This window comes from Cebus imitator, unplaced genomic scaffold, assembly GCF_001604975.1.
Source record: "Cebus imitator isolate Cc_AM_T3 unplaced genomic scaffold, Cebus_imitator-1.0 Scaffold99, whole genome shotgun sequence".
Lineage (NCBI taxonomy): Eukaryota > Metazoa > Chordata > Mammalia > Primates > Cebidae > Cebus > Cebus imitator.
In genome coordinates, this window is record NW_016107414.1 from 1,110,221 (window position 1) to 1,123,192 (window position 12,972).

Below are 12,972 nucleotides of genomic sequence, written 5' to 3' on the forward strand. Positions count from 1 at the left end.
GTTAAAGTTGTTAAAAGTACCAACTGTTAAAAGGACTTTCCTCTCTACATTGATTTGCCTTTTCTCCTTCCTCAAAGATCAGTTGTCTATATTTGTGTAGGTGTCTTTCTGGGCCTCTATTCTGTTCCACTAATCAGCTTGTCTGCTTTTTTGCCAGTACCATGCTATCTTGATTAGTATAGCTTTATAGTAAGTCTTCAGATAAGTTAGCGTGAGTCCTCCAACTTTTTTCTTTCTCTTCATTATTGTCTTGACTATTCTAGATATGCTGCCTTTCAATATAAAATTTTGAATCAGATTGTCCATATATACAAAATAGTTTGCTGGCATTTTTATTGGGATTGTATTGAATCTATAAATCGGGTTGGAAAAAATTGACATATTAATAATATTAAATGTTCCAATTCGTGAGCACAGACTATCCATTTATTTAGGTCCTTTATTTCTTTTATTATGGTTTTGTAGTTTTAGACATATAGATCTTATATATTGCTAGATTTATACCTAAGTATTTCATATTTGGTTGGTGCTGTTTGAGTGATTTTTTTTTAACTTCAAATTTTAATTGTTCATTGCTGGTATATAGGAAAGTAATTGACTTTTGTATTAATATTATGCCCTAACACATTGTTGCGATTACTTATTAGTTGCACATGGTTTTTGTTGCTGTTGTTGATTCTTTAGGATTTTTTACATAGACAATAATGTCATCTATGAACAAAATCAGTTTTATTTATTTCTTCTGCATCTTTATGCATTTTATTTCCTTTTATGGTCTTATTGTCCTAGGTGGTTACCTAGGCCTTTCAGTACAATGTTGAACAGTGTTGAGTAGAACTAGTGAGGCGGCTATCCTTGCCTTGTTCCTAATTTTAGCAGGGAAGTTATCCAGTTTCTCACCATTAGTTGTAACGTTAAGTTCTTTGTATAGCTGCTGTCTTTGTTAAGCTAAAGCAGTTCTCCTCGTGTCTCTGTTGACTTGGGCTGCGATGACATTAATACCATCGACTGTATGGCTTTTAAACAACAGAAATGTTATTTCTCACAGTTCTGGAGGCTGGAAAGCCCAAGTTCAATGCCACAGTAGATTCAGGGTCTGGTGAGGGCTCCTGGTGCATAAACAGCTGTCATTTTGCTGGGAACTCATATGGTGGAAAGAGTGAGATCTCTCTGAAATCTTTTTTTATAAGGGCACTAATCTCAATCATGAAAGTTCTTTCCTCCTGTGCCCATCTTCTACCACCCATCACCTTAGGAGTTAGGACGTCTGCATACACATTTGGGGATACACAGTCCTTCTAGTGTAACTTCAGCCCTACTACCTTTTGTCAAGTATGGATCATGGATTTTGTCGAACGCTTTTTCTGCATGATTGATACGATCATATGATTTTTCCTCTTTAGGCTGTTGGTGTGGATGATGTTGGGTTTTCTGAGTGTTAAACCAGTCTTGCATACCGCTGGGTCATGGTGTATAATAATTCTTTTTGTACATGGTTGGATTCAATTTGCCATTATTTAGCTAAGGATGTTTTGCCCTATGCTCAAAAAAGATATTGTTCCACAGTTTTTCTTTCTTGTGAGGTTTTTACACACTTTTGGTAACAGTGTAATGCTACCCTCATAGAATAATTTACATAATGTTTCCTCTGTTTCTATTTTTCTAGAAGAGATTGTAGAAAATTTGTATCATTTCTTCCTTAAATGTTTGGCAAAGTTCACCAAAGAATACCATCTGAGCCTGATGCTTTCTTTACTGGAAGGTTATTAATTATAAATTAATTTGTTGATATAGGTATTCAGACTATTTATTCTCGTGTGAATTTTTTTTGCAGTTTGTATCTTTCAAAGAATTGGTCTGTTTCACCTAAGTCACCAAGTTCGTAGATTTATAATTTGCTTTGGGGTTTGTTTGTTCGTTTGTTTGTGACAGAGTCTTGTTCTGACTCCCAGGCTGGAGTAGAGTGGCACAATCTCAGCTCACCGCAACCTCTGCAGTGGTATATAGGAAAGTAATTGACTTTCCCGGGTTCAAGCGATTCTTGTACCTCAGCCTCCCTCATAGCTGGGACTACAGGCATGCACCACCACAGCTGGCAAATTTTTATGCTTTTAGTAGAGAAGGAGTTTTATTATATTGACCAGGCTAGTCTCAAACTCCTGGTTTCAAGTGATCTGCCCATCTCAGCCTCTCAAAGTCCTGAAATTACAGGTGCGAGCCACTTTGCCATGGAATGAGTAATGATGACTCCTCTTTTATTTTGGATATTGCTAGTTTATATCTTCTCTCATTTTTCTTGGTTTGCCTAGCTAGAGGTTTATTAACTTTGTTGATATTTTTAAATGAACCAGCTTTTGGTTTTGTTGATTTTTTTTGAGATGGAGCCTTGCTCTAATTGCCCAGGCTGGAGTGCAATGGTGCAATCTTGGCTCACTGCAACCTCCACCTCCTGAGTTCAAGCAATTCTCCTGTCTCAATCTCCTGAGTAACTGGGATTACAGGCGCCCACCACCACACTTGGCTATTTTTTGTGCTTTTAGTAGATACAGGGTTTTACCATGTTGGCCAGGCTGGTCTCAAACTCCTGACCTCAGCTGATCCACCTGCCTTGGCCTCCCAAAGTGCTGGGATTACAGGCGTGAGCCACGGGCCCGACCTGTTTTAAAAGTTGTTTTACAGTTTTTGTTTTCACTGATTTCTGCTCTAACTTTTACTATTTTATTTCACCTATTTGCTTTAGGTTTAAATCTCTCTCCCTTTTCTAGTTTCTTCAGGTGTTGCCTTGGGTTGTCATTTGAGATCTTTCTTCTTTGCCATCTGTACATTTTAGTGCTAAAATTTCCTCTAAGTGCTGCTTTAGCTGCATCCCATAAGTTTTGATGTTTCATGTTTTCATTTATCTCAAAGTATTTTCTAACTTTCCTTGTCATTTCTTCTTTGACTCACTGGTTATTTAGGAATGCGTTATTTGAGAGTCAATCATAATCCCAAAAGATGCAGTCCTGAATGTTGAAATCCTGAAAGATAAAAATCCCTAAAGTCTAAAATCCCCAAATTTATGATTCCAAAAGATCAAAATTTCAAAAATAAAACTCTAAAAAAGAATTTAAAATTTCTTGAAAAGACATTGTGAAGAAGAAATTTTCAAAGAGGAAATTATTTGAGAAACATAAAAATATAACAGAACACTTCAGAGGCCACTTTACACAATAAAATAGGCAATAATAACACTCATAGTTTTGCAAGCAGGTATACTAAAGACAGTCACATGAGTACAACAGCTATGAGCAGACAAACCAGGGAATGTATAAATGTGTATCACTATGGTTGGCAACTTCCTGATTATATTTTTCTATCTTCTGCGCCATGGTTCTGTGTTGTTTTGAGCATGCAAAAGACCATTTCATAGGCATTTATAAACAGACCCCTCATTGGGCAGAAGCAATGCTGGCAATCAAACAGCAACACCCAAAATCACGCTTTACTTGGTTTCTAGTAAATCTACTGTTTCAAATCGACACCTAAAAGTAAATCCAAAAGTTCACCCCTTGTCAATTTGGCTCCCATACACACTTCTCCTTAAACCCTACTTAAATTTTTAAATAAAGACTATAATAAGGTAATAATTCTGCCTGGCATGATGCAACTATACTGTGATTGTGATTTTCCGGATTTGAGACGTTAGAGATTTAGACTTCAGAGATTTTTATCTTTGGGGATTTCGACATTTGGGATTATGACATTCGGGATTGTGTCTTTTGGAATTATGATCCAAATCTACGTTGTTTACATCCAGACACTTGAGGATTTTCCAACTGTCTTCCTGTTATTGATGTTTAGTTTAAATCCGTTGTGGTCTGAGAACATACTATGTATGATTCTTATATTATTTTAAATGTGTTAAAATGTGTTTTATGGCCCAGAAGTTGGTCCATTTTGGTGAATGTTTTATGTAAGCTTGAGAAGAATGTTGTAATTTGCTATCAGATGGAGTATTCTATAAATATCCATTTTCATGTTGATTGACACTGCTCTTCAGATCAATTCTATTCCTACCGATTTTCTGCCTTCTTGAGCTATCAATTACTAAAGAGAGGTGTTGAAGATTCCAACTGTAAGAGTAGGTTTTTCTATTTCTTACTTCATTTCTATCAGTTTTTGTCCTGAATATTTTTATGTTCTGCGTTGGGTTCATACATGTTTTGGATTGTTGTGTCTTCTTGGAAAACTACCCCTTTTATTATTATGTAACATTCCTCTTTATTCTTGATAACCTTCCTTGTTTTGAAGTCTGCCTTTGTGAAATTAACATAGCTGCTCCAGCTTTCTTTTGATTTGTTTTAGTATAGTACATCTCTGTCTATTCATTTACTCTTAACCTGTTTGAGTATTTTATTTAGAGTGGGTTTCTGTCGACAATACAGAAAAGGATATTGTTTTAAAAAATGCATTCTGTGCAATACCACTAATTTGATAATGGAAATGAAGAAAAAAGAAAAAATCTATTCTGGCACTCATTTAACTGGTATATTTAGCCCATTCACATTTAAAGTGATTATTGATCTATTTCGACTAATACACCTGCCATGTTTGTAGCTGTTTTTCTTGGTTGTACTTATTTCTTATTTCATTTTTTATCTTCCCCTTTTTCTGATGTCTCTGGCTTTAGTGGAGCATTATATATGATTCCATTTTCCCTCCTCTCTTAACAAATCAATATTTCATTTTTAAAAATTTAGTGGATGCTCTAGAGTTTTCAGTATACATTTACAATTATTCTCAGTCCAATTTCTAAAAATGGACTGCTTCATGGAGAGTGCATGTATTTTGTAGAAATGTGTCTTAGATTGCTCAGACTGCCATAACAAAATACCGTAGACTCGCTGGCTTAAGCAACAGAACTTTATTTTCTCACAGTTCTGGAAGTTAGAGAGTTTAAGGTTGAAATGCCAGCTGATTGAGTTTCTGGTGAGGGCTTTCTCTTTGGGTTGCAGATACTTGCCTTCTTGCTGTGGCCTCACAGCAAGATTTTTTTCTCAGTGCATGTGTTTGGGGAGGTAGGGAGTGATGGAGGGATGAAGGGAGAGAGAGGAGTAAGAGAGAAAAAGAGATCTTCATTTTTTTATAAGGCCATTAATCCTATTATGAAAGTCCCACCCTCGTGACCTAGTCTAACTCTTAATTACCTCCCAAAGGTCTCATCTTTAAATATTATCACATTATGAATTAGCAATTCTACATAAGAATTTTAGGAAAACATAAACATTCAGTCCATAACACACAGTTCCAATTCCTCCCCCTTATGTGTTACAACAGTTCTGTAATTCATTTTACTTTTCCATATGTTACTATCAATGAATACATTGTTTCTATTGTTATTTTGAGCAATTACCTATTAAATCATCAAAATAAGAAACATAAAATGTTTAATTTTATCTCCACTTATACTTTATTGGGTACCTTTCCATTGTTTATGTAAATCTGAGTTTCTGACCTACGTCATTTTTCTTTTCTCTGAAGAACTTCTTTTTATATTTGTTGCAAAGCAGGTCTATTGGCAATAATTCCTCCAGTTTTTGTTTACATAGAAATATATTTATTTTTGTTTTAATTTTGAAGGATATTTTAACTGAACATAGATTCTAGGTTGATTCTAGGTTGGCCTTTGTTTTCTTTTAACACTTTAACTATTTTGGCCCATTCATTTTTTTGTTTTTGTTTTTGTTTTTGTTTTGCTTGAATGGGTTCTGAAAAGAAGTCTGATATAATTATTTTTCTTGTTCTTTTATAGGTAAGATGGACTTTTTTCCTTTCTGGCTTCTTTCATTATTTTATCTTTGTTTTTTGTCACTTTGAATATGATATGTCGAGGTAGATGTTTTGGTGATTATCCTGCTTGATGTTCTGTGAACTTCCAAGATCAGAGAGCTGATGTCTGTCATTAATTTTGAAGAATTCCCAGCCATTATTGTTTCAAGCGTCTCCTCTGGTCTGTTTTCTCTTTCATCTCCCTCTAGTATTCCAACTACCCATATATTAAATCTTTTGAAACTGTCCCACAGTTATTGGTTTTTCTATTCTGTTTTCTTCCATTCTTTTTGCTCTTTGCTTTCCAAGTTGGGAAGTTTCTTTTGATATATTTTCAATCTCTTTCTTGCCTTTGTTGGGTTCATTCTACTGATGAGCCCATCAAAGACATTCATTATTTCAGGTATGGTGTTTTTTATTTCCAGTGTTTGCTTTTGAGGCTTCCTTAGCATTTTCATTCTCTGCTTACATTTCCCACCTGTTCTTGCATATTGTCTACTATTTTCCTATTAGAACCCTTACCATATTAATCATAGTTATTTGAATTTTCTACCTAATAATTCCAAATTTGTGTCATAGCTGAGTCTGATTCTGATGCTTGTTTTATCTCTTCAGATTATCTTTTTTTCTTGCATTTCAGCATGTGTGGTAATTCTTTATTGAAAACCAGACATCAAGTATTGGGTAATAAGAATGGAGGTATAGAGGCCTTAAGTGTGAGGCTTTATATTATTCTGTCCAGGAATTGGGCTGTGTTTAATGTTTTCCATAGCTGTATTGCCAGAGATTTCAAATTCCTCTAGTGTCCTTGTTTTCATCATCCCTGTTCACGCAGGGCTTTCCTAAGTGTTCTTCCTCAAAGATAGCCTGTGTCTTCCTGCTTTTCCAGGTGAAATCCCCTATTTCCCTGAAGCCCTATTGGTATGGCGATATAGTATGGGGAAGATAAATATTTTATAATCTTATGATTAAATCTGCGTTACTTAGTGTGCTGCTGTCCCTGTGCCATGCCTTCACAAATGCTTAACTTTCTCTCTCCTCCACTTATGTAAGACAGGAAGGCTGAGGGCTCCAGTGGAGTCTTTTTTCCTAAAGAGCAGGATGTTTTTCTGGAGGACACTCCGGGTGAATTGTAATGGCTACTTTTTCCCTCCCATTGCCAACCCAGGTGGGGCTCTTTCTCACTTCTTTAAGAACCTGGAGGGATTCCTAAAGGTAAAACCCATGAAAATGTGGGGGTTCCCTAAGACCGTAGCTGCCAGGAGTAACTTTTATGCTAGTACAAACTAATCCTCCAACAATTCACCAAAATTACCAGTCAAGCCTTTCTACCCATTTATTCCAAAGGATTCTTCCCTAGGTAAACAGATAGCAGCTGTGACTCACTGGATTTAGTCATCTCTGAATATTTAAAGGTAGCTGTTTGCCCTCTGACCTCAGTTCTCTGAGGGGTCAAAGAAAAGTTACTGATTTTCAGTATGTTCAGATTTTTCTTGTTGTAAGGGGTAAGAGTGATGACTTCTAAGTTGTTTGCATGTCAGAGCTGAAAATAGATGTTCTCCTGCAACATTTCTTTTTTGAGACAGGGTCTGCATAGGCAGTGGTAATCCACTGTGGTTTTTCAATAATCTCATCAAAGACTTAGGTTGCTTGTCACAGTATTTCAGATGACCACAGTTATGAAGCTGGGTGCACACAAATACCAGGTTTCCCAGGCTGGAGTGCAGCGACGCAGTCATAGCTCACTGCAGCCTCAACTCCTGGGCACAAGCGATCTTCCCACCTCCGCCTCCCAAGTAGCTAGGACTGTAGGCATGCACCACCACACCTGGATATTTTTTATTTTAGTAGAAGCAGGATCTCACTATGTTGCCCAGGATAGTCGAACTCCTGACCTCAAGTGATCCTCCTTCCTTGGCCTCCTAAAGTGCTGGAATTACAAGCATGAGCCACAGTGCCTGGACATCTTTACTTTTTATTTTAATTTAAAAAATTGAGACACAATTCACATACCATAAAATTCACTCTTGTGAAATGTACAACTGACAGTTCTTTTAGCATATTCACAAAATTGTGCAACCATTATCATTATCTAATTCCAGAACTTTTCATCCCTCCAAAGTGAAATCCTATTCTCATTAGTAGTTGTTCCCTCATTTCCCTCTTTTGCCATCCCCTAGAAACCCCTAATCTGTTTTCCGTCTCCAAAGCTTTGCCTGTCTGGACAGCTCATCTAAGTGGTGTCACACTATACGCGGTCTTTTGTGTTTGGCTTCACTCACTCGGCATATTTTCAAGGTTCATCCATGTTGTGGCACGAATCAGTGCTTCATTCCTTTGTGTTGTTATTGAATAATATTTCATTGTATGGATATACCATATTTTGTTTATCCATCAGTTAACTGACATTTGGGTAGTTTCTACTTTTCGGATGCTACAAATTATACCTCTGTGAACATTCATGTGCAAGTTTTTGTGTGGACATGCGTTCTCATTCCTCTTGGATATGGAGCTGGGAGTGGAGTTAATTGCTGGGTCATGTAATAGTTTTATGTTTAACTCTTGGAGGAAGAGACAAACTGTTTTCCTCGGTGGCTGCACCATTTTACATCCCACTGGCAATGTGTAAAGGCTGCAGTTTCTCCACCTCCTCACCAGCACTTGTTATTGTCCTTTTTCTTTTTCAATGGCCACTTTGGTGGGTACAGAGTGTCTCACTGAGGCTTTGATTTGCGTTTTCCTAATGATGAATGTTGTTCTGAACCCTTTCGTGTGTTCATTTATCATTTGTACATCTTCTATGGAGAAACGTCTATTCACGGCTTTCCCATGTTGTACTTGGGCAATTTGTCTTTTCAGTGTTAAGCTGTAACACTTATTTACATTCTCTAGGTAGTGTATCTTTATCTGATATGTGGTTTGCAAAATTTTTCTCTCATTCTTTATGTTGCTTTTTCACCTTTTTGAGAATGTTCTTTAAAAGTACAAAAGTTTTTCATTTTCATGAAGTCCAATTTATCTATTTTTTTCCTTTAGTTCCTTTTAAAATTTCGGTGTCATGTTAAAGAAACCATTGCCATATATGGTCTATCTTAATTTTTCATTTGCCCTCGAGAAGGATGTGTATTCTTTGTTGCTAGATTGGGTTTCCTATGCATGCCTCTTATTAAAAGAAACCAAAAATATTTCACCCTCAAAATATATCTTTTTTACATATTTCTAGATGGCTATTTAGGGGGCCTGCAAACCTAAGGCTGGCCCTGCAAAGATGTCTTTTGTGGAGAGAACTGCACCTGCAGAGGAAATAAAGTGAAGTAAACAGCAGGTGTGAACAGGCTTTCTCTGTGGCCCACTTTGTCCAGATCTAGGAAAGGTTAACTGAGAGTTTGACACCTTTAAGCTTATGACAGAGAAACATTCCCACCGGCGACCACCTATTCTTTCTGAGGTGAGGTTTCATCTGCAGAACAAGATTGCCTTTGCTCCACGCCTTTCCTCTCCTCTCCCCTTCTCATAACCTGCATTGCTGCCATGACAAGTGTTTCGTGCGCCAAACCCTCTTCTTTCTGGAAGCTCACGATGCTACAAAAGCATCAGCCATCTGGATGTTTCTTTGAGTTTTCATATTGTGTATGACTCCTATGCACACAGTGCACCTAACACATTCGTATTCCTTTTTTCCTGTTAATCTGTCTACTCTTAGTTTGTTTTAGAGTCTCAAATTACTAAAGCTTCAGGGGAAAAATTTCACTTCCCTGCCTCATCTAGACTCTATTTTTTGTTCCACATAAGGGGATGCGGCTTTACTCCCATGGTGCCAGTGGAGAATCCTGAACTCCACGCTGGCCTCCTCCAGCCTCTTCATTGCTATGTCCAACTCTTCAACACTAATGACATCTGGATTCTGCCCTGCAGCATAATGAAATCATCTGTGCTTTATCTGTGAGGTGTTTTGAAATCTGAAATTCGGTAAACGGCATTTACATTGTGACTATGCCAATACTGTTCATTGCATTGCAAATTCTCATGCAATGTAAATAATTGATTTTTGCTATTATTTTTATTACACAGTGCTATGGACTGAGTTGTGCCCTCTCCAAATTAGTAAGTAGATGCCCTAGTGCCAGTGGGTTGGTAGCTGGAGGTAAGGCCTTTGGGAGGTGATTAGGTTTAGATTCGATTATAAGGCTGGAGCCGTCATGCTGGGATCAGTGCCCTGAGAAAAGACTCCAGAGAATTTGGTCTCTCTCTCTCTCTCCCTCTCTCCCTCTCTCTCTCTTTCTTTTCAAGGACACAGTGAGAAGGTAGCCATTTGCAAGCCAGGAAGAGAGCCCTCACCAGAACCTGACCATGGTGACTCCTTGGTCCTGAATTTCTAGCCCCCAGAACTGTAAGGAAAAAAAAAAACAAAACTTCTATTGTTGAAGCCACTTGGGCCATAGTACTTTGTTATGGCAGCTCAAGCTGACTAGGAAACACAGGTAATCCATTTTTATTATAGAAAGGAAGAAACTCTAAGACACACATTACCTATGTATCTCTGAGACATACTCCATACTCAGGATTTTTCTGGGTTATGATAATCACAGACATTTTAAAATGGAATCATACAATTTGTAAACATTTTTCCCAATATAGTGTAAACACTTTTCCATATCAATAAATACAATTCTAGATCCCATTTTTCGTAGCTTCAGAGCATTTCACTGTACAGACTTCTTAATTTATTTAATTGATCCCTTTCAGTTGGATATCTAGGTTGTTTGTACCTCCTTCACCTTAGTGAACAATCCTCTGATGGAAATCTCATACATATGTCTTTGAACAATGTAATATTATCTCTAGGATAAAAGAAAGAAACTCTTATTATTAGGACTGGTACACACACATAGTGAGTGGCCCATCACTGAGGGTGAACAAGCAGAGACCACATGGCAAGGTTGGGACAGAGGGATTCTCTAGACTGACTGCACTCTCTCGAAAATGTTTTCCATCCTTAGACCTTCACCCAATGATCTTGCACCAGTTGATTCAACATTTTGGTTTTCTGTCTGTTAAAACAAAATTAAAATAAGTTTATGTACCAGTTAAATCTTTCTATAGTAAGTGACCCAAACCTAAGTGGGGCCTTTTAACAGAAAAGGACATTGTTAGCGCATATAATTGAAAAGCCACAGTCTAGAGCTGGGTTAGATCATACGCTACCAGATCTAGACATGCTCACGGTGGTGTCAAGGAGGAGTTTGTCTCCATCATCAAACTGCTGTTATCTCTACTGATTTCTGCTTAAATTCTCCCTGCCTAGCACTGTGTTTTCTCTCTGCTCATTTCCTTACACTTCTAAATCAACTCACAAGAAATTAGTCCCCAGTCCTTCCGGCAAAAGTCTCAGAACTGAAGCTCATTGGCTTGGCTTAGGTCACGTGCCCAGGCCTGGACCAATCACTGCAGCCACAAAATGGAATGCTCTGATTGGCCAGGCTTGAGTCCCACGCCCTGCCCTGAACCTTGGAGACAGAGTCAGCTTCACATGGATTGAGAAGGGGAGAGGTTTTCAAAGGAAAATTGAGGTGATTTTTACCAGAAGAAGGGGTTGGGTACTAGGCAGCTAGAAAGACCGGATTTCACCACACTGGACAAGTAAATAGATTAATCATGAAGGAAAATTTTTCTAGCTATGGCAACACTCTTGCATTGTGTAGACAATGCAGCTTCCTTTGCATGAAGCTGGGAGGGCAGCTGTGCCAGAACCAGCCCGTCCATTTCCGACGACTTCTAGTTGGTTTTAAGTTGACATTTCTTGAAATTAGTTCAGCATGTGTGTCTGGCTTCCTGTCACAGTCGCAGGCCTAGACGGAACGTTCAGTGTGAGGAAGAATGTGCGAGCCAGCGAGGAGGCAGAGCACACAGCAAACCCTTGCCAAGTCAGCAAAGCATTTTCTTTAGCACTTTGTGCAGTTGTTCTGAAGTGAAAGAACCGTTTCTAAAAATAAAACAAAATATTATAAAAGCTTCACAATCTAACAATTTGAAACAAACGATCGATTTAAATGTGCAAATAAATTTTAACAAGAAACATACGTCTGCGTGTGCCTGTTTGTGTGTGTTAGCACACTTCCCCCAACTTCATTTCTCACCCTCACCCCCTACGTCCCCTCCTGCCCCTCCCCTCCCCCTCACCATCTTGCCTAATAACTCTTGTGAGCAGAAGGCTGAAATCATGACGTTTAACTTATTAAAAGGCTTTTATTGAGTTCAAACTTATTAAATTTGTCTTTAAAAGCTTCTAACTTTATTGAGTGAGTGAGTTTAAAAATGAATTTTTAAAATTCATGGAGTTAAGAGTCCTGCCTGCCCTTCATAGGAGTCAGCAAAGGCAGAGGAAGCTGCGAATCCTGAGGTCAGGGACTCTAGCTCTGTGGTCATTCTATCTGAATTCAAATCCTCTCCACTGCGCCTTCCCTGCTATTCAACCCAGCATGCCAATTAACCACTCCAGGCCTCAGAGGCCAAGAGGAACAACTTATGCAGAAATCTGTCCCATGTGTGGTTGGTACCCCGTCCACATCCACTCGGCCCTTTGCATTTCTGTCCATGTAGGTCCAGCTTTCAGCTGAAGGCACCTGTGCCCTGCTGCCTGGAGTTCCTCTGGCCCCCGTGCAGCAGGCCAGAAGTGCCAGGGAATTAACACCCCCTAGGAGCAACCTCATTGAGCGATGATGGGAGTGGGTGGATCAATATCCCAGCTCCCTCGCCCCACAGGTAGATCCCCCAGAGGCACGTGCTCTCCCAGCATTGTCCAGTAGAACTGAGCTCCAGTTGCCCGCAGAAGTCATCAGCAGATGGCATATCCTTGACTGCTCTCTGTTCTTCCTGGGCTCACCTCCACACCAGCCTCCCAGAATTTCCTGGTACCACCTCTCACATAACAATCTTGTACTCAAAGCTCTCCTTCACAGTGTGCTTTTGGGAGTGCTCAGCCTCAGACATACTAGAAAGCAATGATCAGTAAAGTGAGAAAGTCAGAGAACCTTGGAGAAGGGGTCAGGGAGGAGAAAGCACAGATAGGCTATGTGTGTGTCTGGGGCTGTGTATATAAGATCAGTGGGCACAAATCGTCACTTTGTTTTATTTTAATTATATTTTTATTTAACCCAATATATC